Source organism: Carassius gibelio, chromosome A20 (assembly GCF_023724105.1).
Source record: "Carassius gibelio isolate Cgi1373 ecotype wild population from Czech Republic chromosome A20, carGib1.2-hapl.c, whole genome shotgun sequence".
In the NCBI taxonomy this organism is placed as follows: domain Eukaryota; kingdom Metazoa; phylum Chordata; class Actinopteri; order Cypriniformes; family Cyprinidae; genus Carassius; species Carassius gibelio.
The window spans coordinates 23,415,982-23,440,155 of NC_068390.1; the positions used below are offsets into that span (position 1 = coordinate 23,415,982).

Genomic DNA, 24,174 nt, shown 5'->3' on the forward strand with positions numbered 1-24,174 from the left:
TGTAGTATAGACGGCGTAAATCACGGCGTTTTCACAGCAGAACCGCCGTTAACTTCGGCGTTTATTGATGCAATCCAAAACGCCGTTAATTTCGCCGTTTGGCCATCCATAATACGCCGTTATTTACGGCGCTCAGTTTGACAAAGACGGCGTAAAAAACGGCGTTTTCTGTAATATTAAAATCAGCCCCTCCTTTTATGCGCAGTCCAGCCCCTTAGATGCAGTAGCCAGTCAGACATGAACAGTAGAATGTCGATGCGAATTGCGATCGACTTCGAGGATGATGTTTTTTTTAATGTTATGTGGCCAATATTTGGACTTTCATAATGTGATGTTTTAACTTGTTCACTGAGTAAACGTGTGTTTTCGTCTTCTTTTTCACATTTACACAAATGTTACAGTTTTATCATCATTTTGTGTGAGGGGTGTGTCAAATATAGTGATCATGCGTGTCACAGTGTCTGCTTCTGTAGTACAGTGGTCTATGTCCCTTACGATCATGCAGTGCTTTCATGTGACAGGAGTTCGAGTCTGAGCTCCGATATTCTTTTCACTCTTCTTCGTTTGTTGTGTATTAGAATTTATTTTACGTTTTGGAGAAACTGTCCTTTCTGCAAATAACAGGAAGAACAGGACGTGATTATTCAACAGCCTTTGCGAATCAGTTGAACTAGCAGTGGCGTCGGTTTTTATTGTTCATTAAATTTGACTTCCCATGTTAAAGCGCTTGTTTTGCTCGTTTAGGTATAGGCTTGCTTGCAGTATGCCTTGAGTACAATATGAGGATCTGCACGCTGTTAGCCTACTGCAGGAGGGATCATAGGCATACACGGATTTAAATGCATTTTAATGTCATGGTTCTTATTGTAGCGGCATATTTATTAGGATTAATCAATCTGTCTACAATATATATGCTCGCCTACCCAATAACTGCGCTCAGATCCAGAGAATCTGACTCGTTTAAGATGATCGGATCAAAATAAACAGTTATTTTAAACCGGCTCTGGCCTTGGAATATTTATTTGTTTGATTGACTCAAATTTGTAGTAACACCAAATCGAAATAAGAACAAAAAGAAATAAAGACAAATGACAACGCGGTTTGTATTACTATTATTATTAGTCTATTATTATTATTATTATTATTATTATTTTGTTTTGTCCGAGAAACGGATAAACGAAAATCAAGCTAGTCATATTTTTTTTTATTTTTATCTATGAGTAAAATAATAATAAAAAAGCTATTGTGCGTGGGCGGCCCTAAAAGGAACCTTTTCAAGTCTGTCTTTCCCATTATGCAGTATAAGAGTTGATCTTAAGAGAAGAGTTGGTCTTATGTTTGGCTGCTGCTGCTGACTCTTGCAAATATAGGCTAGCCTTTCTCATACAAAGCGCAACACTGCACTTCTCGGGTCGGAAGCGCTGGCGCTATCCCTTGCATTGTGATAACTATAACAGAGGATAGAAATATAAATGTCTGCTTCATTTTGTGTAGCCTACTTCCACAAAACGTTATATAGTTTTGGTAAAACAGGCCTATAGACCGCTTCAGTGGTCTACTTAAATGAAACAATCAAAAACAAATATATTTAATTTGTATAAATTGAATATATTTGTTAAATATCTGCTATATATATATATATATATATATATATATATATATATATATATATATATATATATATATATATATACATATATATATATATATATATATGTAGTGCTATCATACAAATACACTTACTTATTGGTTTATAATTCTACATGCCACATTTAATGTCCAACTATAAATATTTCTGCAAAATGTATACATTAGAATAATTGCACTGAGCGCAGTCTGTTTGGCGCGCATGCGCGTGGCGGCGCCCGACTAGCCGAGAATCGCTAAAGCAAAAGCTCATGCACTTCTGACAGCAAAATGGAAATATTTCCATTGCTTTTTTAACATTTACAGATGGAGAATATACCTGTGCAATGTAAGCTATGAATTAAGGAAAACAGCACATCTCAAACACGTCTGTCAAACGGTCTCTGTCAGCCTCACACGCAGCCCTTCTAACGGTTTGAACTGAAACTATACTAGGAGTCAGAGAGAAATAAAACGCAGAAATTATTTAAATGCAAAACAAACACCACAAGCAGCTATTGACTGAGCACGAACAGAAAATATAACTTATTTGATTCATTTTTATTCGTTAATGTCTTGCGGTCTTGCTGTTTTTTTTTTTTTTTTTTTTTTTTTCTTTTCTTTGAACAATTACATTTCGGGCTAAAAGTAGGCCTACATTGTAACGCAAACGTTACTGAACATGTACCGAGTAAAATATTACTGAAAATTTAATAGGAATGCCTTACACTACTGCATTACAGCAAAAAGTAATATGTTGCTGTAATGCATTACTTTTGTAATGCGTTACTCGCAACACTGGAAATGATTTAGGCGATGCAAACACCTACCATATGCTATTTCATTCAGTATATCCCAATAGTTACATTTTAACAAAATCATTCTAAAGACATATATAAGAGCATAAAGTGGTCATATAGCAATGTTTAACTGAAACTATAACAGCAATATGTATTGTTGCATGAATAATAATCAACTGATAAAATTATCCACCCCACCTTTAAATATGAACACCTTTTAATGCAATAAATATGGCATAATTTAACAGTGTTCATCCCTCTAAAACCGAATATATATATGCCTTTATCTTTCACAAATGTCTGTCTCTTTTAAAGTGTTTATGAGATGTAGAGTTATTAATACAATTATTGGCCATGGTCGAAATGTGTTCTTTGAAGAAAAAAAAGCCTACAATCTGTAATATAGGTTTACCAAAGGCCTATCTTTAAAATGCCTGACATTTTATCACTAACCGACCAAAAACTCCTTAAAACGCCGTCCATTGCGCCGCTCTTTACCACCTAAAACGCCGTCAATTACGGCGTTTTTAACGTCCATAAACGCCGTCTATTGCGCCGCTCTTCAGCACCCAAAACGCCGTCATTTACGGCGTTTTTAACCTCCATAAACGCCGTCCATTTCGCCGCTCTTCAGCACCCAAAACGCCGTCAATTACGGCGTTTTTAACGTCCAAAAACGCCGTCTATTGCGCCGCTCTTTACCACCTAAAACGCCGTCAATTACGGCGTTTTTAACGTCCATAAACGCCGTCCATTGCGCCGCTCTTTACCACATAAAACGCCGTCAATTACGGCGTTTTTAACGTCCATAAACGCCGTCCATTGCGCCGCTCTTTACCACCTAAAACGCCGTCAATTACGGCGTTTTTAACGTCCATAAACGCCGTCCATTGCGCCGCTCTTTACCACCTAAAACGCCGTCAATTACGGCGTTTTTAACCTCCATAAACGCCGTCCATTTCGCCGCTCTTCAGCACCCAAAACGCCGTCAATTACGGCGTTTTTAACGTCCATAAACGCCGTCTATTGCGCCGCTCTTCAGCACCTAAAACGCCGTCAATTACGGCGTTTTTAACGTCCATAAACGCCGTTCGTTGCGCCGCTCTTTATCACATAAAACGCCGTCAATTACGGCGTTTTTAACGTCCGTTTATTAAATTGTAGCAGTTTGTGCATTAGTAGTGAAAGTTGATTGATGTTGGATTATTAAGCCTATCCTAAGGTGTATTGTTATTATTATAATTATTATTATTAATTCCATTTTATAGCCTATAGCCTATATTTTAATGTATGTGTATTGTCTAGAAATCCAACTGTCTGTGAAAAGCTAGCTTTTAGAAAAGCTTTACCCAACTCCTGAAGTGTTCATTCTGCTAAACACAGCTTAAGCTCTTGTTTGATGTTTTGGATATTTAAATAAATAGCAAACTCAATCAACAAATTCAGTAACCCTCGCAATCTTGTTCATAAATTACTTACGTTTATAAATGCCCTATAAAATATCTTTATTCAGTCTAATTCTGAATGTGTTGCAATTTCCAAACATACAAATAATCACAGAAGTACTGGAATAAAAGTTTATAGTTCGGATATAGTAATCAAAATAGAGTAGGCTAAATCACTTTTTGAAAGTGACTTCATGCTTTCATGACTGTATCAATTACAACGTAAAGCCAGCAGGCGGAGACAAGCCATTTAAAACAGAGATTTATTCAAATAAAAGTTGATTCATTCAGAAACAGGGTCCGTGTACAATCAGAATTCGTGCATCTTTTGGTCATTTGACTTTCTACTTAAAAAGAAATAAAGATAAATGAGAAACGGATTTATTTTCGTTTTTTTGTGTGTTTTGTTTAAAAAACGGAAAACGAAAATTTAGCTGGATCTTTCGTATTTTTGTTTATGGGTATACAATGAGATTATGCTTTAATATTTGTTTGAATGTGTGGGCGGCGCTGAAACGCCCCTTTCAACTCTTCTGTATTCTGCGAGCTCAGTTCATCTTCAACAGCAGAGAAGCGGCAGACAGCAGAGCTTATTAATCCTGCCGATTCTTGCAAGTGCTTGCAAGATAATAATAATAATAATAATAATAATAATAATAATAATAATAATAATAATAATAATAAATAATATTATATTTTCAGGCTGCTGCATGTTATTGACAAAGCAGACTTGACAACTTTATTCATAAAACGCCATTTGAATGTTATTTTAGCCTGTGATCTACAATGACATGGAATACATTTTGCCTACTTAATTTATTCTTGGCCATTCAGAAAAAAATAATAATGGGAAAAATCCAACCCACATCTATAATAACATTTATAATAAAATAAGTTAAGTTTTCCCCATAATTAGTCTGCTTTAAATAGGCTATAGCCTACTTAGAATTATGAACTGAATTCACGAATTCCGTAGATGACAGTATGAATATAGTGATGGTGTGACATCATTACATATAATGAGTTCAGACGGGAAACACTGCACCTCTCTTGGTTTCATATTAATTACATAGGCCTAAACATAAAATTATTATTAATACTTTTCTATTTTAATGGCTTATTTTAAAAGTAGACATGTCCAGCTAGACATGGTTCGTCTGATGCATAAACATGGTTTCTGAAGTTTCAGAAAGAAGTTCATGACTGAGATGGCAGAAAGCACATCGTGTTGAGTTTTGTAAGGTTTTCATGTTATTTAGGGTGTCTTATGACCAAAACTGACGGAGCTGAAGCTCTTTCCGCTGTTATTGGGATGGAGAGTGTGGTGAAATGCAGCTGACTACTATAGAAGCAATCTGAGCAATGAAGTTCTTACACTTAATGTCCACTAGGGGGAGACAGGATTTCGTAAGTTTAAATGACAAATACATGAATTTCATGTGAATATGCCATATCTGTGTACAAGAATCAGTGATGCGCGGGTCAATGTATTAATAACCTGCACCCGACCGACATTTACAACTAACCCACCCGCAACTCGGACCGCAAAAAAAGGAAAAGAAAATATTGTACCCGACCTGCTTCCTGACCCGTAAATGTAGTAAATGCTCATCATATCGTCATTGGGCCATAGACGTAGGAACTAGGCAAAAAAAAAAAAAAGGAAAATCCTTAATATATTCTATTTTTGTCAAGAATTATTAAAAAAAAAAATCGTCAATAAGCTCATCATTTGTTCTAAAATAGTCTAGTCTGGCTATGTCTATTTTTATGTTTCTGTTCAGCAGACATGAGGTTTGGGTTTGCGCATTTCTCCATATATTACGCTCCGTTCGCTCATTCCGTGGGGTCTCGCTTAACCCAGAATGGCCTGCTGGTTCCAAAATATGCAAGGAGACATTAAATTGTTTAGTATAACTGGTGTTTTCTGTGTCGCTGCAAAGATTAAGTTGACGATGCAGACTAATGCCAGAGAGAAATGCACATTATGGATTACATAATCAGAGAGTAGCCTATTTATTTTGTTTTTAATATTTTAGTTTAAAAGTAGACATTTCAAGCTTTCTGTTATAGATAGCCTTATATTTCTCAAATCTGTGAGGCACACGCTGTTTCGGCGCCCTCCAGTTCACATGCAAGTGATCCTGTCGGCGCCTCATTACATTGCCTGTTATATATTTGCTTCTTATTCATAAAAACGGGCAATTGATTGATAAAACATTGATCAAAATTAAGATACAATTTTTAGAAAACGAAAATCTTTATCTTAACAATCTGATTTTCTACAAACAAAAAAAAAAAAACATTTATTATTATCATCATTATCATTATTATTATAATTAATGTTGAAAAGAGCTGAGAATATTTTTTCAGGTTTATTAGGGGGGATAAATTGAAAGAACAGCATTATTACATTTGTTACAGTCACATTTATTTGTTACATTTATATTATTTAAATCAAGCTTTTAAGTATTGTATATTGTTACTGAAACTTCATAATGTTTCACTTGATTATACATTTAGTCAGGAATTATATTTTGGAAAAAGTCTAACTAGTAAAATGTTTACATGTTATGTGAAAACTAGTACTACAAGTATATACATAAATAAAAAGAGACTTACTCATGTTTATGATCTCTGCTGAATAAAGCACTTCATCCTTTTTTTCTGAGGAAATCCATTTCTCAAATCCTCAACCACATCACATCTTTTTGGGGTTCATTATGTCTTATTGCTCTCATCGCGAAGAAAACAGTAAAATAAAAAAACTCTCGCTGCTTTTTCTTCTGTGTGGGTGTATTCAAGCCGCACGCTTCAGTTTGAATCTGAATAGCGCGTTCAGCGCAGGGCGTGGTCACAGTAAATATAATGAAGGGAGACGTGAAAAACTAGACATCGCGTTGTTTTCATATGGACTTTATCACAGAATATCTGTTTTGGCAGCACTTGTTTAGTTTAAAAGCAGACATGTCAAGCTTTCTATAGATATCTCTCTCATGTCTCTTCGTTGAGTATTCACGGAGTTACACTTCATTTTAATGACGTGTTTGTACATTACGATCAGCGCAGACAGCACACCTTGTTTGTTATCTTTATTTTATAAGTGCAAAGTTCTGTTGTTATTATGTGTGTATTCAAAAAAAGTAGACCCTTTACAGATTCGATTGATGTATTACTTTTATCTGTACGATCAAAACTGAAAGTGTAATTTAAGTTCTTTTCGTGGTTATCAGGAGAAAATGACTCATAACGCGTATATGCGTTAATCGACTCCAGAGGGTTAAAAAGAGTTTTCTATAAAACAAAACTTAATGAAGTCGTTAAAATCATGTTTTACCAAAAACAGGTCTTCACCTTTTCTCGTGCCGCTTTCATCTCTACGTGCAGACTGAGCGCCAGTTATTCAGCCAATAAAGGCCTATGTATTTAAAAATTGTGTCTAGTACTATATTAATTACAAAGGTTTAATTGGCATCTATATTTCAAACGACCCGACCGACTGCGACCCGAATATCATTAAAAATATTTCTGGATGACTCGTAACCGCAGGCAACCGCGGGTGACCGCAGGGACCTGCTCATTTTGGATCAACCCTCGCATCACTGTTGGGTGTCTGCATGCAGAGGTGTACTTCAGTAAGTACAATGTAAACTGTAATCTATAAAGACAAAATCTTTAGATCAGCATTTAGTCCACTGCCTTGAGGTCTCCATCCATTGGTCAAAACAGACCTCGCACCCCACCACACTCCTGCTAGCTGTCAACATTAACTGCGGCTGGTGCCAAGTAAAAATTATTATGTATCCCTTGTGCATTCTTCAAATTAACTACCCTTTCATTATGTTCGGGATGAAAACATCCACTCAATTAAACTGCTATAAGCATTAGATTATTTTTTCCCTCCTAATTTATTGTTGGTGGCTGTTTTTGCCCCATTGACTTCCATTATTAGGACATTTTGGATTGCAAAGCCATGACACATAATCATGCATTCTTGATTGTTTGTGGTTTTCCCTGTTGGGAAGAGGTAAAATTTGTTATTTTTTACAGTTGATCACTAGGTGGGACCATCAACCCTTTAGATAGGCCTGTGCAAAAAAAGCTTAGTTTCTGACTTGTATATGAAGCTATATGGAGTATAACAGCATATTATATTGTGTGTATGTGTGTAAGAGAGAGAGAGAGAGAGAGAGTGAGAGACCTTTGCGCACTTACCTTGATGTATTTGACAAAATCTAAATGTACACCTCAGCTCTCAGAACTACATGGAGTAAACAAAAGTGTATTTATGCACCTGCTGCCTTTTAATGGTGGTGATAAGTATAGACTAAACAAAAGCAAAGTACATGGATTTAAACACTTGCCATCCTGCTGGTCATTTGATGGTGAGAAGAGAAAGGGCTTGACTTGAACCAAGTTTTAGAAATGATTTTGCAGTTTGACCCCTCCGTCGAGCTGCTGCTTATTTGAAGTTGGTATTGCATTTTGGTCCATAATAAATTATGTTCAAAGTAGTTTTTTTCACAGGATTTAAAGGTTTTAAACAGGCTTTACCATCAAGAAAAGACAAGGATTTCACACATAGGCCATCCGTGCTTTTCACCATCAAAAGGCAGCAGGTGCATAAACACACTTCTTTTTTTAATTGTTTACTGCATGTAGTTCTGAGAGCATGAGGTGCATATTTAGATTTTTTCAGATACATCAAGGTAAGTGCACAAAGGTCTCTCTCACACTCTTTCTCTTTCTCTCTCTCTCTCTCTCACACACACACACACACACACTCTCACACTATAATTTGCTGTTAAACTCCATATAACTCCATATACAAGCCAGAAACTAAGCCTTTTTTTTTTTGCACAGGCCTATCTAAAGGGTTAATGGTCCCACCTAGTGATCAACTGTAAAAATAACAAATGTTACCTCTTCCCATAAGGGAAAACCACCAACAATCAAGAGTGCATGATTTTATGGTGTCATGGCTTTGCAATCAAAAAATGTCGTTATAATGGAAGTCAATGGGGCAATAACAGCCACCAACAATAAATGAGGGAGAAAAAATTAAAATCGAATGCTGCACAAAAACTAATAATACATCAAAGCCAATCTTGTTACTAATCTTTGACATGCCCAAGACTGTCATAAAAGGTAAAAAAATATCCAGTCCACAATCACTTTTTACAGTTGCAATCAAAATTACTCAACCCCTCAGATACTGCAGTACTTTACAAATACAAGCTTTTCTGAAGATCCAGGATAAAATTAAAATTGCATCTATAACAGTTCACTGGCATATTAAAAGTGATTTTGTCAATATATAATGTAATATTTTTGAGTTATAAGATTTTTTAATAAAACTGCTATGTCATAATTATTCAACCCCTATTCAACATTGCTGTTTTTAAATCCCTTATTTGCATGGAGGGGAATAAAACAGTCTCAAAACACAATTAAGCCTTTAGAAACTCTATTAAAAACAGAATTAGCTTGAGCTGTTACACATACAGTTAACCCATGCATGTGTTGAAGTTGAGTAGCAAAAATGTCAACAGAGATCTCACAAAAGCTAAAGAGAATAAATATCGTAGTAATTTAGAAAGGCTAAGGCTATGAAGATTTCCAAGACATTGAAAGTTCATAGAGACACAGCTCTCAGCCTTATTCCTTAGTTTAAAGTGTGTTTTACCAGAAAACCTTTGAGGCTGTTGAAGAAAAAGCACAATATCATGAAATGTTTAATCAGAGCAACTGAGAAAAACCTGCAATGTACAGCCAAAGACTTGCAAGATGACCCGATGAAAGGAGGAAAACCATTTCAATGCAGTGTGTAAGAAGAACACTAGACAAGTATGGCCTTCATGTTGAGACATCTTGCAGAATACTACTCTTGATCAAGAAGAACAAAAAGCAGACTTGAACTTGATAAAATACATTTGTGTAGACTTGTGGAGCTCTGGAGGAATGTTTTATGGAGTGATGTGACCAAACTGGAACTTTTTGGACCCATGGATCAGCAGTATGTCTGCTGCAAAACAGGCAAAGCTCATAAGCAGAAGAACACCATCTCCATCATCAAACTTGGAGGTGGATCAGTCCTGTTATGGGGATTCTTTACTGTAAAAGGAAGTGGAAATCATGACTGTATGAAGGACATCATGGATTCTTTGAAGTATCAGGCCATTTTGACAATAGTTGTGATGCCTTTGGTGCAAAGACTGAAGCTGATGATCAGTAGACTTTCCTGCAGGACAAAGTACACATCCAAATCTACTTCTGCTTGGTTCAGGGATCAGTCATAGAATGTAGTTGAGTGGCCTCTTCAGTCTCAAGGCTTAATTCTCATTACAAATATCTGGTTGAATTTGAAGAAAGCAGTGGCAATGTGAAAACCAAAGATTATCTGTGATCTGGAAGTGTTTTAAGGCGAGGAATGGGCCAAGACTGAGAGAGGTGACAGAAGCTTCTAAACACTTACAGACAGCATTTATTGGTGATTTTAAAGAATAAAAGATTCTGCACAAAGGGGGTTGAATAATTTTGAACATGAATGTTTAGAGCCAATTTAAATTTTATCATGATTCATCAATGTTCCATTCTCAGAATCACTCAAAAGTGCATTAACAAACTTTCTCTAATACTTTACTGATGCTTTTGTTGAATTGATTTAAAAAAATGTTGTTCTCCGCAGCAAAATGTCTTGCAGGTCAAGGGGGTTGAATAATTTTGATTGCAACCGTATATTGAAAATGTGTGTGTTTTCTTCCCAAATCAGTGACATAATTTATGAACTTGGTAATTAAAGAGTTAAAATCTTGGATTTTTTTTTTTAAACATTTGGTAGTTTTGATCAGACTGAGATTGATTTATAGATTTATGCAAAAAAAAAAAAAATTCTTTATCTGATACATTTTTACAGCAGTTTAGTGGGTGTTTTCATCCCGAACATAACGAAAGGGTAGTGAATTTGCCCACAGTGTACTGTTTTTTAAAAAGCATTTTCGCAAAATATGTGTCAAAATAAGATTTGTCACCAAAAATCATTCCATTAGCTGAAACACAGAGAAAGTTGTGGCCAAAATAAGACTCAACTTTACCCCCTAGTGGACGAAAACTTCCCCAACAACGCATTAGGGGTATTATGTAACACAGCAAGTCATTTGTGCAAGTACATTTGACTTGCAGTTTTCCAAAACGTAATCATTTTTATTTGGCACCAACTGCAGTAGTTAATGTTTATTAACTACTGCAGTCTATTATTGATTTTTATTTCCACTTCACTTTTATCCAAGGAGACAGAACTATTTGCACTGTATTTACAGTGGAACAATATTCATACAATGCTATAACCTAGAAATAATTTAAAGGGGTGACTTGCAAGTCGCAGCAACACAAATTATGTGTCCAGCTACATCTGGTTTCAGACATTACTCTTGTAAGACTCTTATTCTGAAAGACTGGGGAGACCGAGTTGAAGGCGGAGCGATTCGACCAATCAGATGAAAGGAGCGTTTCAGCTCCGCCCACAAGTGCGAATGAAATATTGAAGCCATAAACCGTTTTTTAAACCCCAAACGATAAAATGAGAAATCAAGTCAAAAACTAATTTTCCCTTTTGTTAACCTAGATGAAATGACGAATAAATGAGCCATTTTTCCATTTCTTGTTATTTAATTCATGTTGTCTCACTTGAATCCTCTTGAGTCTTTCGTTTTCTGTTTTTTAATTGAAAACGGATTTGGAATGGACGGAAGATACCCTGATTTACACGGACCATTAAAATATAGGCTATAAGCTATAAAATGGAAATAATAATAATAATAATAATAATAATAATAATAATAGACCTTAGGATAGGCTTAATAATCCAACATCAATCAACTTTCACTACTAATGCACAAACTGCTACAATTTAATAAACGCGGAGCTGAGTCTTTTAGGTGCTGAAGAGCGGCGCAATGGACGGCGTTTATGGACGTTAATACGCCGTAATTGACGGCGTTTTAGGTGGTAAAGAGCGGCGCAATGGACGGCGTTTATGGACGTTAAAAACGCCGTAATTGACGGCGTTTTAGGTGGTAAAGAGCGGCGCAATGGACGGCGTTTATGGACGTTAATACGCCGTAATTGACGGCGTTTTAGGTGGTAAAGAGCGGCGCAATGGACGGCGTTTATGGACGTTAATACGCCGTAATTGACGGCGTTTTAGGTGGTAAAGAGCGGCGCAATGGACGGCGTTTATGGAAGTTAAAACGCCGTAATTGACGGCGTTTTAGGTGGTAAAGAGCGGCGCAATGGACGGCGTTTATGGAATTTAATACGCCGTAATTGACGGCGTTTTAGGTGGTAAAGAGCGGCGCAATGGACGGCGTTTATGGACGTTAATACGCCGTAACTGACGGCGTTTTAGGTGCTGAAGAGCGGCGCAATGGACGGCGTTTATGGATGTTAAAACGCCGTAATTGACGGCGTTTTAGGTGGTAAAGAGCGGCGCAATGGACGGCGTTTATGGAATTTAATACGCCGTAATTGACGGCGTTTTAGGTGGTAAAGAGCGGCGCAATGGACGGCGTTTATGGACGTTAATACGCCGTAATTGACGGCGTTTTAGGTGGTGAAGAGCGGCGCAATGGACGGCGTTTTAGGGAGTTTTTGGTCGATTAATGATAAAATACCAGGTAGCTTAAAGACAGGCCTTTGGTAAACCTATAATAAAGATTGTAGGCTTTTTTTTTTTTTTTTTTTTAAAGAACACATTTCGACCATGGCCAGCCAGGCTTTGAAGGATTAGATCTGGGGTTAATAATTGTATTAATAACCCCTACAAGTACATCTCATATACACTTTAAAAGAGACATACATTTGTGAAAGATTAAGGCAAAGATTATTCTGTTTTAGAGGGATGAACACTGATAAATTATGCCATAATTACTGCATTAAAATGTATTAATATTTAAAGGTGGGTGGATAATTTTATCAGTTGTTTATTATTCATGCAACAATACATATTGCTGTTATAGCTTCAATTAAACTTTGCTATATGACAACTTTGTGCTCTTGTATAAGTCTTTAGAATGATTTTGTTAAAATGTAACTATTGGGATATACTGAATGAAATAGCATATGGTAGGTGTATGCATCGCCTAAATCATTTCCAGTGTTGCGAGTAACGCATTACAAAAGTAATGCATTACAGCAACATATTACTTTTTGCTGTAATGCAGTAGTGTAAGGCATTACTGTTAAATATTCAGTAATATTTTACTCGGTACATGTTCAGTAGGCTAACGTTTGCGTTACAATGTACTTTTAGCCCAAAATGTAATTGTTCAAAAAAAAGAAAAGAAAAACCCAGCAAGACCGCAAGACATTAACGAATAAAAATCAATCCTGTTTCCTGTTCTTTCTCAGCCATTAGCTGCTTGTGGTGTTTGTTTTGCATTTAAATAATTTCTGCGTTTTATTTCTCTCCGACTCCTAGTAGGCTATAGTTTATAGTTTCAGTTCAAACCGTTAGAAGCTCTGATAGAAAGGCTGCGTGTGAGGATGTTTGAGAGACGTGTTTGATATGTGCTGTTTTCCTTAATGCATAACTTACATCGCACAGGTATATTCTCCATCTGTAAATGTTAAAAAAGCAATGGAAATATTTCCATTTTGCTGTCAGAAGTGCATGATAATTAATTCTGATGTATACATTTTTCTGATGTATACATTATTCTGTTTATAGTTGGACATTAAATGTGGCATGTAGAATTTTAAACCTATAAGTAAGTGTATTTGTATGATAACACTAACTGTAAAGTCTAATGGGGTAATCAAAATAGCCTTTTTACCCTTTTAGTCTGACCTTTTTACTCTTTTTACTCTTTTACTTAGTCTGTGCTTTTTAATAATTGTAATTTTTAACTTTAATATCTAAAATATATATATATATATATATATATATATATATATATATATATATATATATAGCCTCTCTCTTTCTCTCTCTCTCTCTCTCTCTCTCTCTCTCTATATATATTTTTTTTTTTAATTCATATATATATATACCTATATATTTATCTTTTTAAAATTCATGTACATTTATATATATATATATATATATATATATATATATATATATATATATATATATATATATATATATAAGCAGAAGTATATTTAACAAATATATTTAATTTATACAAATTAAATATATTTGTTTTAGATTGTTTCATTCAAGTAGACCGGACTGGAGCGGTCTATAGGCCTGTTTTACCAAAACTATTTAACGTTTTGTGTAAGTACACAAAATGAAGCAGACATTTATATTTCTTTCCTTTGTTAGTTATCACAATGCAAGGGATAGCGCCATCGCTGCCGACCCGAGAAGTGCAGTGTTGCGCTTTGTATGAGAAAGGCTAGCCTATATTTGCGAGAGTCTGCAGCAGCCAAACATGAAGAAACGTTATTGAGCGGCACATCAGATAGACTCTTATCCTGCATAATGGGAAAGACATAGACTTGAAAAGGTTCCTTTTAGGGCCGCCCACACACAATAGCATAAGCTTTTTTATTATTATTTTACTCATAGATAAAAAAAATATGACTAGCTTGATTTTCGTTTATCCGTTTCTCGGATAAAACAAAATAATAATAATAATAATAATAATAATAATAATAGACTAATAATAATAGTAATACAAACCGCGTTGTCATTTCTCTTTATTTCTTTTTGTTCTTATTTCGATTTGGTGTTACTACAAATTTGAGTCAATCAAACAAATAAATATTCCAAGGCCAGAGCCGGTTTAAAATAACTGTTTATTTTGATCTGATCATCTTAAACGAGTCAGATTCTCTGGATTATTGGGTAGGCGAGCATATATATTGTAGACAGATTGATTAATCCGAATAAATATGCCGCTACAATAAGAACCATGACATTAAAATGCATTTAAATCCATGTATGTCTATGATCCCTCCTGCAGTAGGCTAACAGCGTGCAGATCCTCATATTGTACTCAAGGCATACTGCAAGCAAGCCTATACCTAAACGAGCAAAACAAGCGCTTTAACATGGGAAGTCAAATTTAATGAACAATAAAAACCGACGCCACTGCTAGTTCAACTGATTCGCAAAGGCTGTTGAATAATCACGTCCTGTTCTTCCTGTTATTTGCAGAAAGGACAGTTTCTCCAAAACGTAAAATAAATTCTAATACACAACAAACGAAGAAGAGTGAAAAGAATATCGGAGCTCAGACTCGAACTCCTGTCACATGAAAGCACTGCATGGTCGTAAGGGACATAGACCACAGTACTACAGAAGCAGACATTGTTCCTCATATAATCACTATATTTGACACACCCCTCACACAAAATGATGATAAAACTGTAACATTTGTGTAAATGTGAAAAAGAAGACGAAAACACACGTTTACCCAGTGAACAAGTTAAAACATCACATTATGAAAGTCCAAATATTGGCCACATAACATTAAAAAAAACATCATCCTCGAAGTCGATCGCAATTCGCATCGACATTCTACTGTTCATGTCTGACTGGCTACTGCATCTAAGGGGCTGGACTGTGCATAAAAGGAGGGGCTGATTTTAATATTACAGAAAACGCCGTTTTTTACGCCGTCTTTGTCAAACTGAGCGCCGTAAATAACGGCGTATTATGGATGGCCAAACGGCGAAATTAACGGCGTTTTGGATTGCATCAATAAACGCCGAAGTTAACGGCGGTTCTGCTGTGAAAACGCCGTGATTTACGCCGTCTGTGCTACAAAACGCCGTATTTTACGACGTCTTTTTGTCTTAAACGCCGTGAAATACGGCGTTTTCTCTACACCAGGCGTCTGGTTGAGGACGAATTGTGAACCAAACGGCTTTCCATACGTATATTGAGACGGCGTATATATCAGGCGTCATCTAAGGCAACGTAGCTAGGTTCAGACGTACTGAGAACACGTACTATTTTTGTTAAATTTCTTACGTACGCCGTCGTCACGTCGCTATGGGGTGTGGTTTATGCATTTGATTTGCAAACTAAGCAATCATCGTGTCAATCGTCGCGTACCTTGCCGTGACCAAAGACGTGTGATAAGAAGCGCGACACTTTCGTCGCCCCCCTTCTCGCGTGAGAAGCTACGTGACGTCAAGCGCCTTGTCATCTTTTTTTTTTTCCATTTGTGTGTGTGATTTTGTCAAATGTCTTAAGTGCTGTAGTTAAGTGTTTTTTTTTTTTCGTTTTTTTTTTTTTTTTTTGTTCGGAGCAAAAAGAAAGAAAGACTTGCATGTTATAACAATTAGCTCCTCCAAATCCCCAAATATTTCATAATCTTCATAATGCTGACGAAAATATGATGAGTAAAATTTTATTTACACTGCAGTATATCTAATCAATGAACTTACAATGTTATTTAGAAGTGCACATGTAAAACAACAACCAGGAACAACCAATTCACAGCTTTCTTGTAAGCATCATATATAACTAATGGCACCAAGATAAGGACAGTATAAACCAAAAAGACAACATTTGTATAGGTTTAAGTGTTTTGTCCACCAGAAAACATAAATTGAAAAATGGCTTAATGCATTAATAGTTAAATCCAAAGGCCAAATTTGAAATTAACAATGGACCATGGGCCATGAGTAAACATTTCAATCATGTAATGTTTTAATAATTTTGTAGTTTAGAAATTATAAAATTCTATAATATTCATATAAAATTCATATATACACACATTAAATTTTTTTTAATGATTTCTCCAAAGTCTCATTCATAAAACACAAACACATCAAATAGTTAACTCTATTGTCACAGTGTGAACTCAAATAACACACAATTATCCATAAGCAAGCATTCAGTAGCATCTCAGGAAATTATGAACAGGAGCACAGGTGACTGCTTTAAAAATGCATCCTAGCACTGGAGAGAGAGCTGAAAGAATCACACAGTGTAGTACAGTATAGTTACAGTACTTTATTACAATTACAGTGTTTTGACTTTATCTCACTAGTGTGCACTGGGCAGGGAGGTTGTCTGCACTGTAAATTATAATGAGTAAACCTTATTTAAAAATAAAGCATGCAAACCGATTGCCTTGAAAAAAACAAGTAAAGTGAAATAAGAATAGTAATTTGTACTAACAAAGGTTTATTTATAAGTGTTGTAAACGTGTAACTCAGAATTACTATTTTCAACAACTAAATTAAGTACATTATACTATGTACGTATTTCAAACAACTCATTTAAATTTAGCTAAATCAAGAAACATTTCCTGCAACTTGGAATTTCTAAGTTGTATTTACTTGAACAGAAATCTAGTTGACCAATTGCCTTTAAAAAAAAAGTTACCATTAATCTAGTAACTTAATTACTTCAAAAAACTATTACAAATTCATGACAACAATGTTCTATTCTTCACACACATAATTACCCTAAATCAAATGTAGTGACAGTTCAAAGTTAAAGATGATATACTTTTTAACTCGTATTACAAAATTTTTGAAACAAAGCAAAAACAATCTGCTTTTAGTTATGTTAAACAATGGAGGTAGCGGTACAATGATTTTAAATACGGCAATGAGTTGGCCACACAAGTTGCCAATGTTTTTTTTTCTGTCCCAAGTCAAGCATCATATTGTAGGTGCTCTTCACAGTATCAGGGTAACCCACATGTAGTGATGCAAGCGTAGCACATGGTGGTCGGGAAGCAAATGTTGGAGGCAAACCCTGGAGACTATTCTTTGCAGTACTACCCTGAACAATGATGGCAGAAGACACTGGGTCAAGATTTGGAGAAGTACTTCATCGTCAGTGATAGTCAGCAAGCCAACAGATACTAGTGCCCAGACTGCATCAGCATCAGACACCTGTATAAAACCAAATAAAAACAATATTAGCAGGGAAATGTGGATGATCAGTTTTCAGTGTTTTCTGTCTTGCCTACACTGCCATAACATTGGGTTAGTTCACCCAAACTTGTCATGTCATCTTTTACTCACCCATGACTTTCAGTTATTTTCAGAACACAAATAAAGACATTTTCAGTTAAATAAATTTCTGTCCTTTAACTGAATGTCTATTTACCCAAAATTTTAGACACTTGATCATATAGCAATTACGTCTCTTTCGAAGATTTGAGCCTCTTTTCCACTGTCAGGCCAAACCATTCTTAATTCTCAATGCTTAACCATTCCATTCTGTGCTAATATGGATATGGTTTAATTTTTCACTGTTCGGCTGTCAACAGAGCTCTTTTGAATGCAACATAAATGTGTCAGTCGTTGCCTTAGTAATGCAATAGTTAAGATATCGAACCTGATGTAAAAAGCACCCACATTACGAAAGATTAAATATTACTTTTAATTTTAATATTACCTAGTTTACTTAACTCAAATAGCATGTTGCCCAGCTGCAGAGAAACTGGTGGCTAGGCAAAAACAAATGACCAACCCTGAGCTGTGACTACCATCTAGGCTTTCTACAGCACGTTCAGTGTGTTCAGGTAAGAGTTCTGGATCAAGAACAGTTCACCAGACCATGCCTAACAGAGTTCAAGTGGAAATATAACTGAAACTGCTCCTTACAATTCATTGAACAGTTTGGCCCAAAAAGTAGATTAATTGGCTCCATTCATATGGATTGATTTGATGGTTTCTTGGGTGTCAGAGATTTGGGATAAATATCATTCGTGTCATGAAGATGCACAGTTTTTTATGGAATAGATTGACAGGAGGGAGATTAAATGGCACATTTTTCATTTTTGATTGAACTAGGTATGTAATCAACATTAATATTTATAAATGTATCTCAGTAATATACCAGCAAATACACAGGCATGTTTTCTAAAATGGTGTCACTAACTATGGGAACTTACCAAGGTGGGTTAGTTGTAGAAGTATCCGGGGGGATCATGAATTAAAACAGGTAGGCATCAGATGGGTGTGTAGTTCTGTCAAATCTGCATTTTTAATTAGTTTAAAAAGAAAAACTAAGTTTAAGAAATGTAAAAATTACAATAGAAACATGTTTTTCAAAGTGTCAATAAAGAAGTCATTGAAGTCAATAAGCGCTGTTTATTTTAAATATTATTAATAAATATAATAAAACTATTAAACATTTAAGGTAGCATCATACATTTTATGGGTTCTAGGATGTGAAGTGTACTCTTAGATATGTGAAAAGAAACACAGTTACAAATACGGAAATACGGTTACAGGTATTCTGGAACTGCAATAAATTATTTGAAATTGCAAATAAAGCATAGCACATGATTGAGTCAAAAACTGCTCTACTGCTGTTCAAATATCTCACCTTTATTATACTGAGGCTGGTGATCACAAGACCGCTGCTCAGAGAAGACAGCTGACACAAGCTTTTTTCCTAAATATGAAAAATAATTCTTCATATAAAATCAAGTTCCACTAATGTTGTGAATTGTAGAACAAGGACACATTAATTTCTTGATATTTGCATTTTTAACAATAGAAATAAATTTTCTATACATCTCTATTTGAGGCATCAGTAATAAAACCAATTCAAAAGCAGCATTTCTGCTGTTACAGTACTCGGTGTTTTTAACACAGCAAATAAATAATTACTGCAAAACAACGAGCTCATTCAGTTTAAACCTTATATGTCTGATCACGTAATGACTATGATTGCATTAAAATGATGAAAATACATTTGTAAACTGAAAAATGACTTTAACCTACAAAGTGGCCAAAGCCTCACAGTGTTATAAAATTATAGAGGAAATTTTGCAAAAGATTACTGTTAACAATTAATAAGTGGCAAATATTCTTGCATGTTCTTGAATTTTTCCTCAGAATTTACATGCTTTAATTTTTAACTAGTAAAACATTTTTCAATTTGAGAAATGAAATAAATAAAAAGTCTTTAAAAGTTTTTACATTTACCCAAATGTGCCACAAGTTGTCTATTTCTATAGTTTTTGTTCTAATAGCAGAATAGCAAAGATCGTTGCTCCCTGTTGCTAACACTGGTGCTGACAAGGAGCTAATGTTAGTCAGTTCAAATTAGCAGCACACAGAAAGATACATCCAAACACTATTTTTTTTTTACTTACCTTATTATTATTGTGTAGAAGTAATCAATCATTCTTTGTCCAGAGGTGAAATGTAAACAGTCTTTCTACTTAGTTTCAGCAAATTCGATGCAGCTTCAAAACTTTGCTTGCTGCGCATGCTCACCGTCCTTATTTCTTCTTCTGTTGTTTTGTTCCGGTTGCACATTAGCGCACTGCTGCCTCTCACTGGTGAATTAATGTCATCGGTTTTGTTGTAGCTACTTGAATATTTTAAGGAAGAATTACTCATTGCAGCATGTTGTTTTATTTGCCTTAAAATTAGCAAATTTTGTAACTTAATAAAACCTAGTAAGTATAACAACTAAGTAAAGATAACTTATTATATTTAAGGAAGCTAAACTATTGTAGTGTGTGTATTTGTACTGTAGGTTTTGTCATCTGAGGCCAAAGTTTGATATTGATAGATCATGTAAGGGTTTTTGACTGGAGAATTTGATTTTGACATAGAAGTTCGCACAAGTTTGTGGCCTAATGGTTAGAGACTTGGACTACTTACAAGAAGGTATCCGGTTCAAGTCTCGGTGCTGGCAGGAGTTGTAGGTGGGAGTGAGTGAATGAACAGCACTCTCTTCCACCCTCAGTACCCATGACTGAACTCAATACCCTGGCACTGAACCCCCAGTTGCTCCCCAGCACTGGATCTGTAGCTGCCCACTGCTCCGGGTGTGTGTTCACTTCTCACTGCTGTGTGTGTGCACTTGGATGGGTTAAATGCAGAGCACCAGCTCCGAGGATCGGTTACTTGGTAAATGTCAGGACTTTCACTTTCAAATAGGCCTTGTCCATATAATTTGGCTCTCTCTAGTGGACAAAATGTATATCACAGCTTTTAGTCTCAGGTTATGTCATCACATGATAATAAAATAAACGGCATAACATAGTTTTTTTTAGCGCTCATTATAAATCACTTTTCAAGCAATATCACCTAAAAATCAATTTTAAATCATGTAAGTCTAATCAGTGACTAACATGGAGTGTCCAAATGTATTCACAGTTACAGCTTAAATAAAATAATACAATAGTAATATAGGCTAATTTTAATCTGAGCACATATGTACTTACTGGTAATAGTTCATACAACACGTCTCTAAAGAAAAAACGATCACTATACATTAGACCTCATTTCTGAAAACGAAATAATTGTATGATCAGCAGATGATTATTATTTTACAGTTAAGGTTTTTTTTATGTCTTAAAGCTGCTTATTACAACAGCAGTTTCTTGTAGTCTACTCTACATGTTCAAATGAATAGCCTATATATTGATAATTAATTAATACGTTTATATATGCCTATTTGAACATTTTTGAAACTGTTTTGACACATTTTCATTTTCAAGTATTATATCTATTAAAATAAGTCGGTACTATATAGTAGCCTTCTTTTGTGTTGATGTCTACTGAAGCCTTATGATCACACATCACAGGGAGTCTGTCGTAGCAAGTCAGTTCCGGACATATATGCAAAAAACTTCTATGTACAAACAATAAACGTCTTTTTTTTACGCTTTTTATGATTCATTTAGTGAGATAATTCGTTCAGTAACTGCACATGAATCAATTATATTTTCCTCTTCAATATTTTCAGCACGAAATAAATATTAATATTTTAATGAATGTTGAAAAAAATCAGGGCTGAGTTTCCCAAAAACTTGAGCCTAAGAAGTTCGTAAAAACGATCATACAACTGATCTTAATATCACAGTCTGTTTCCCAAAAGCATCGTAATTTAAGCAGCACATGAAAATCATCGTAGATCTACGGGTGCTCTGGAGTAGCCTAATCGTTAAGCCCTAAGTGCATCGTAAGAAGACAGATTTATGCGGTCACATGCAGGACAATCAGCAGTTTACACCTTTAACTTGATTCAAGCGAAATGTGATTATATTTACATTTACATTTATTCATTTAGCAGACGCTTTTATCCAAAGCGACTTACAAACGAGGACAGTGGAAACAATCAAAAACAACAAAAGAGCAATGATATATAAGTGCTATAACAAGTCTCAGTTAGGTTAACACAGTACACGTAGCATGGGATTTTAACTAATATAATAAATAAAAAGAAGTGTTAGAGGTAGTGTTAGAGGTCTTTATATCTTTATACATACATACAGATATAATTGCATAATACATGAAAAGATATAAGATGGAAGAGATGGATTTTAAGCCGATTCTTGAAGATGGCTAAGGACTCAGCTGCTCAGATTGAGTTGGGGAGGTCATTCCACCAGAAGGGAACATTTAATTTAAAAGTCCGTAAAAGTGACTTTGTGCTTCTTTGGGATGAACAATCAAGCGACGTTCACTTGCAGAATGCAAGCTTCTAGAGGCACATAAGTCTGAAGTAACGAATTTAGGTAAATGGGTGCAGAGCCAGTGGTAGTTTTGTAGACAAACATCAATGCCTTGAATTTTATGCGAGCAGCTATTGGTACCCAGTGCAAATTGATAAACAGCGGTGTGACGTGTATACTTTTCGGCTCATTAAAAATGATCATTATAAGGATTTGATTGTGCTTTATTGTACACATTATGACTCGTTTTCTTTATATTTTTTTATACATTTAAAAATGATTTAATTAAAAGAAATACACATCTAAAAAAATAGAAATACACATCTAAATTAAATGACTGAAAATAATTATTAAAAGAAACGAATAAAAGAAATAATGTGGGAAATGCTTCAAAGACTGGGGGGGGGGGGGTATGTCAACAACTTGCTGAAGTTCAGAAAACCAATAACGTCTCTCTCTCTCTATACTGTATATAAAGAACATTATATATATAATATAATATTGTACTGTAGATTTTATAATTAATTAAAATTATTATATCCAAGTTGTCTGTCTGGAACGCAGCATTAGGTTAACATCAATAAGCGATCGTGTACTACTGTTACGAGCCATTCTAAAGTGAGATTTCAGCACTTGACAAACGGACAGCGACTCCTAAGTAGCACTTAAAGCACGGCTACTTGCGATTGCTTTACGTGCATAGTTGGGAAATTCACGTGAAACAATAACCAACGATCGTAAAATTACTCGTAGAAAACGCTCTTAAGCGCTAAGATCAATCGTTAACGGGAAACCCGGCCCAGAACAGTTTAATGCAAACGAATGTCTCATGAATCGATCAGAGTTAGTTAAAAAAAAGTTAAAAGAATGATGGATGCCATAGACTTTTTTTAGCTTCACAATATAACAGTTTTTGTTTTCGATTTGAATTATTTCGTTTTAAAATAATAATTTAAAACACAAAAAGCATTCTATAGATTTATTTATCATGTTGGTGAAGCGTTCCTGCTATAAAGACCAAGAAGACAGAAATCGCATCCTGTTTGTTTTCCTTATTTTACAAAAGCATAAGGTTTTGTTGATATTGTGAGTGCACACATGTACAAGTAGACCCTTTGGAGTTCCGAATGATGCATACTCTTACCTTTATGAGCAAAAATGACGGCGCATTTTTAAATTTTTACTGTCATTAAAAAAAAAAAATGCAAGCTGGCTCCTCCATGTCCTGCAAAGCGCTCACTCTCCGCACAAACGATTGGATATGCGCCTAACAGTGCTCATTTACCTAAGTTAAATGTTTAAATTAATACTGTGAAATGCATGAAGTGTAGGCCTATTATGTCTGTTTATTTTAGGTAAGTCTTGTTGGTTTGAGAAGGCTAAATTGATCAAACATGCTCAACTTACTGTCTGAACGAGCTGCAGCTTGCTCGTTCCTTTAAAAATCAAAAACTTGAATTTACCAAACCCAAAATTTTCCAAACATATTTCAAAATTAACTCAAAGAAACAAATAGAAATGACAACTTTTCTATTAAAAATAAAAAGTGAACTATTTTAATAGATGTGTAATAGGGAAGAGAGAGAGAAAAAAGTCACTGTATCCAGTCGACTTGGGCAAAGAATTCACACAAGCTGTTGGACAAAGGCCGGGCCTATTCAGGGCTCTCTATTCGTTCCCTTGTTTTAATTAGAAGTTCTCCCCCAGCTATGTCCCAAAACTGCCAGGGCTCATATGCACCTGCATATCCTGGACCCAGACTATTCCACTGAGGAGACAGATGTGTACTTTAGGTGCTGTTATCATCACCTTAAAGCCTTCCTTAGGGCAAAATAGGACAAAGCCAAATTATTATTAATGTACTTATTCACACGTACGTCATCCATGCGTACGTTATCCAGA

At 35.3% G+C, this 24,174-nt stretch overlaps 2 long non-coding RNA genes across 2 annotated transcripts in view; one reads left to right on the top strand and one right to left on the bottom strand.

Annotated features, from left to right (window-relative positions):
- Positions 1–24,174, top strand: part of LOC127938402 (uncharacterized) — a 97,171-nt gene that overhangs the window by 32,734 nt on the left and 40,263 nt on the right. The gene's annotated exons all lie outside the window — the stretch shown is intronic.
- On the bottom strand, positions 16,216–21,817 carry LOC127938400 (uncharacterized). Its single transcript, XR_008148710.1, has 4 exons — positions 19,957–21,817; positions 19,182–19,250; positions 18,745–18,828; positions 16,216–17,737 (listed from the first exon to the last, which is right to left on the bottom strand). It is a non-coding gene; the product is annotated as an uncharacterized LOC127938400 (long non-coding RNA).